The following is a 5290-nucleotide window of genomic DNA, read 5'->3' as shown; positions in this document are numbered from 1 at the left end:
TCTTTAAAGATGGTGGGCCAATAAAAACCACAATCAAGCACTTTGCGAGCTGTCCTTTGAATACCCAGATGACCTCCCGGTGCGGAAGAATGACAGAACTGCAAGACTGAGTCAGTCTCATGATCTGGAATGCACCGTCTAATGACCTGATCACTGCACAATTTCCACAAGTAGGGGTCATCCCAAATAAAATGCTTAGCGTCACTTTTAATTTTATCTTTTTGGGCCTTAGATGCTAAGGGAGGAAAAACAGAGGCAACTAAATAATTGACAATGTTAGCAAACCAGAGAGTAGAAAGAGAGTCAGAAATACTATACAATATATACAAATGATCATCCGGGAAAGCATCCCGAATAGGTGAATCTGCATCAGAGACACGTTCGATCCGACTCAAATGATCATCAACTAGATTTTGTGCTCCGCTCCTATCACGGATCTCCAAGTCAAACTCTTGGAGCCAGAGCATCCATCGGATCAACCTAGGCTTAGAATCAGCCTTCTTCAACAAGTACTTTAGAGCTGCATGGTCAGTATAAACAATAATGCGAGTACCCAGCAAATAAGATCGAAATTTTTCAAGAGCAAAAACTATGGCTAGAAGCTCTTTCTCAGTAGTAGTATAATTTGCTTGGGCAGCATCTAAAGTCCTAGAAGCATAATATATCACCCTGGGCAATTTATCAATTTTCTGAGCAAGGACAGCCCCCAATGCATAATTTGATGCATCACACATAAGCTCAAAGGGGGCTGTCCAGTCAGGTGCCTGGATGATGGGGGTGGTAGTCAGCGCTCTTTTGAGGCAATCAAAAGCCTCTTTGCATCTGTCATTAAAGTCAAACTCCACCTCCTTTTGCAACAAGTTGGACAATGGAAGGGCTACTTTGCTAAAATCCCTTATAAAGCGCTTGTAGAATCCTGCATGACCAAGAAAAGATCGCACCTCTCGCACACAAGAGGGGTAAGGCAATTGTGAAATAACAGAAATTTTTGCAGGATCTACTTCAATACCCTTATTAGAAATAATGTGGCCTAAAACTATACCTTGCTCAACCATAAAATGACATTTTTCAAAATTTAGAACAAGGTTAGTTTCAATGCATCTATTCAAAACTTTTTCCAAACTATTCAAACAACCATCAAAAGAGGATCCATATACAGTGAAATCATCCATGAACACCTGATGCAATCCTACCCCGCAAGGGCATTGGATAGAAAAACTCCAAGTAGATTGGGCCAGAGATGCAAGAGAAGGCCCTAGGGTTCTTATGAGCCTTAGGGTAGATTTCGGGCCCATGGGCTAAGTACGAGCCCATTTATCTTTGTAAATATTAGATTAAGGTTTCATTATTTTTGGGCCTTGTATTTTGGGCTCCATAATGTAGGTAGGGTACCGTAGAAATTTAGGATTTTTCAGCCCTTGTATTTTAGGGCACCTAGACTAGTTTTTGTATTAGGGGTAGTTTTGTAATTTCACATGCACTAAGTGGATATTTGATGTGTGTGGTTGGAAATAAATTTAATTGAATTGGTAGAAGCCCAATCCAATTAAATTATAGAGGGGGAGGTGAGCATTTGCTTACTACACCCCATTGCCACATCATATAGTCACACTTTGTGCATGTCCTTCATGCTTTTCATGCCTCATGACACCTAAGCACACTTAGTGGAGAATCTTGGAATTGATCTTGGATTAGTGGGCTGAACCATAACTAAAATTCACTAATCATAATTAGTGAAATTTTGGCTCCAAAGTTTGGCTCCACAAATTCAATTTCAAATTCAAGTGAAATTTGAATTTCCCTCCAATTTTGTGTGACACTTAGGCTATAAATAGAGGTCATGTGTGTGCATTTTTTTCAACTTTGATCATTTGAATATTAACTTCAGATTTCAGAGCTCCTTTTGAGCACAAAATTTCGTGCTATTCTCTCCCTCTCCCTTCATTCATCTCCTTCTTCCTCCAAGCTCTTATCCATGGCCTCCTATGGTGGTGAGCTTCTTCTAGACTCATCTTCTCCTTGAAGTGGCGTCTCCTCTCTCTCTTCCTTCTCCATTCCGCTGCCATTTATCTTCCAAGAAGCAAAGGAATCCATTGATGAAGAAGATCCTAGGCCTACAAGCTCCAATGGAGCTTGCATCAACACCTCTATGCAATTTTCTAAAAAATCACTGAAAATACTAATCATGCACCGCTGGAAGGTACCAGGGGCATTGCACAGGCCGAAAGGCATCCTCCTATAGGCAAAAGTGCCAAAGGGGCAGGTGAATGTGGTCTTTTCCTGATCCTCAGGAGCAATAGTAATTTGCATATAACCAGAAAAACCATCAAGGAAACAGTAGTGGGATTTACCTGCCAGGCGTTCAATCATCTGGTCAATGAATGGCAGGGGAAAATGGTCCTTTTTGGTAACCTGGTTCAGCCTCCTATAATCAATGCAGACTCTCCAACTGTTCTGCACCCGAGTAGGAATTAGCTCCTCCTTCTCGTTTTTTATCACTGTGAGGCCGGTCTTCTTTGGGACTACCTGGACGGGACTCACCCATTGGCTGTCAGAGATAGGATAAATGATTCCAGCTTGCAAAAGCTTGGTTATCTCCTTCTTCACTACATCAAGAATCACCGGGTTGAGTCTTCTCTGTGGCTGTCTTACTGGTTTAGCTCCATCCTCTAAATTTATTCGATGCATACATGTGGATGGGCTAATACCAGGAATGTCCGCCAGGGTCCATCCTATAGCCTTCTTATGCTTCTTGAGAACTGACAACAACTTCTCTTGCTCATCAACAAGGGAGGCAGATATAATCACTGGAAAACTCTTGCTATCATCCAAGTAAGCGTATTTTAAATTTGATGGCAGAGGCTTCAATTCTGGTGTGGTCGGCTGGACAGTGGTAGAAGGGGATGGTTTCTCAGCCTTTACCTCATAAAGAAAGTCAGAGGTATGTGTACTTCCTGAAACATGGTTAGTCCTATCTGACTCTATAAAATCAATCTCAAGAGGTAAAACACCACCACCAGGCATGCAATCAATATCACTCTCAGATTCACTCTCAGCATCAAATTCAGACATATGATCAAGTACAATTTCAGACTCAATGCATGAAGAGTGAGAGACATGCAGATTAGAATAAAGATCAGTCATGTATTCATCAACAACATGGTCAATTATTTCAGCACGAAATACAGAAAGATCTTCAAATGGGTATTTCATAGCATCCAAAATATTAAAATGAACAGTTATGTCACCAAATTCCATAGATAGTGTGCCTACATAAACATCTATCTTAGTTCTAGCAGTTTTCATAAAGGGTCTGCCTAGAATGATGGGAACTGATCCTTGAGAAAATCCATCTTCCATATTCAAAATATAAAAATCAACAGGGAAAATCAGTTCACCAACTCTAACTAAGACATCTTCTATGAAACCAACAGGGTAGGCAACACTTCTATTAGCTAAATGAATTACCACATCAGTTGACTACAAGGGGCCTAGAGATAGAGAATTAAAAATATACAGAGGCATAACATTAACAGAAGCTCCTAAATCTAGCATGGCATTGTCAAACTTACTATTCCCTATGATACAAGGTATGCTGAATGTACCTGGATCTTTGCATTTTTCAGGAATTTGAGGAACAGATTTACCAATCAATGCGGAGACATTTCTGCCCATGCTAATCCATTCACTTCCTTTAAGCTTCCGCTTATTAGTGCACAGCTCCTTCAAGAATTTGGCATATCTTGGAATTTGCTTTATCGCATCCAACAGAGGTATGTTTACCTCTACTTTTCTAAACGTTTCCAAGATCTCTTTCTCTGCCTCTTCCATTTTTTTGTTGGAAACTGCTCTTGGAGGGAATGGAAGAGGGGGAATGTGCTGCTTCTGCAATTCAGAATTACCTGTGGAAGAAGATTCACCTGCACAGAAATTGTTAGGTAAATTTTTGTCATCACCTTTTTCTGGAATAGAGTGAAGTTTGGCAGGTTCATTTGCAGATGAGGACGGTGCTACGGGTTGAGGTCCTTGACATTGCTTTCCCGACCTCAATGAAATGGCACTGACATTTTTGGGATTTTGGACAACTTGAGAAGGCAGCTTGTCAGAATTTTGGGACTGTTGTTGATTCAATTGGGTAGCCAATTGTCCCATCTGATTGGTTAAGCTCTGAATGGAGGCTCTGGTCTCTTGCTGAAAATGCATGTTCTGCATAGTCATTTGCCTCACAAGTTCTTCGAGGGAAGGTTGTGGAGGGGCCTCAACTGTTGGCTGTTTCTGGGGTTGTTGCTGTTGTTGGATTGGTGGAGGAATGTATGGTCTGCTAGGGCCCGCGGCATTTTGGAAGGAAGGAGCAGGCTGCTGTTGTTGTTGCTGAGGGCTGGACCATCTGAGGTTAGGGTGATTCCTCCATCCAGGGTTGTATCTGTTGCTGGAGAGGTCATAATTGTTCTGTTGTGGTTGATTTTGCTGCTGAGGTTGAGGAGGTCTATTGTAAATATTTGCAGCATAAGCTTCAGGCTGCTCAATTGCTCCAGGTTGCTGCATGGAAGGGCAAAGGTCTGTATGGTGGTCAGCAGAGGAGCACAAACCACAAACCCTTGCAACAGGTACAGATTTCTGATTCAAGGCCAGCTGGGTTACCAAGTTAACCAATGCATCCAGTTTGCCTTCAAGCTTCTTAGTTTCAGATGATGCAGATGGGTTTGTAGCTACCTCATGCACTCCTCTAATGACTATGGCATCATTTCTGGCGCTAAACTGCTGGAAGTTGGAAGCCATCTTCTCAATTAAATTTCTGGCTTCAGCAGGAGTCATGTCTCCAAGGGCTCCACCACTGGCAGCATCTATCATACTTCTCTCCATATTACTGAGTCCTTCATAAAAATATTGGAGAAGAAGCTGTTCTGAAATCTGATGGTGGGGGCAACTGGCACATAGTTTCTTAAATCTCTCCCAGTACTCATACAGGCTCTCTCCACTGAGTTGTCTAATACCTGAGATATCCTTCCTGATGGCTGTGGTCCTGGAAGCAGGGAAAATTTTTTCTATGAATACTCTCTTAAGGTCATCCCAGCTCGTGATGGACCTTGGAGCAAGGTAATACAGCCAGTCCTTTGCCACTCCCTCTAATGAATGAGGAAAAGCCTTCAGAAATATGTGATCCTCTTGGACATCTGGGGGTTTCATGGTTGAGCAGACAATGTGAAATTCTTTCAAATGTTTGTGCGGGTCTTCACCTGCAAGGCCATGAAACTTTGGAAGCAAATGAATCAGTCCAGTTTTAAGAACA

General features: G+C 41.9%; 1 non-coding gene across 1 annotated transcript; it reads left to right on the top strand.

The window, feature by feature from the left end:
* The first annotated feature begins 4909 nt into the window (after positions 1 to 4909).
* Positions 4910 to 5016, top strand: LOC114401036. Its single transcript, XR_003664152.1, has one exon. It is a non-coding gene; the product is annotated as a small nucleolar RNA R71 (small nucleolar RNA).
* Positions 5017 to 5290: the final 274 nt, after the last annotated feature.

Source organism: Glycine soja, chromosome 19 (genome assembly GCF_004193775.1).
Source record: "Glycine soja cultivar W05 chromosome 19, ASM419377v2, whole genome shotgun sequence".
Lineage (NCBI taxonomy): Eukaryota > Viridiplantae > Streptophyta > Magnoliopsida > Fabales > Fabaceae > Glycine > Glycine soja.
The sequence above is the reverse complement of the archived record's forward strand: the minus strand, read 5'-3'. Positions and strand labels throughout refer to the sequence as shown.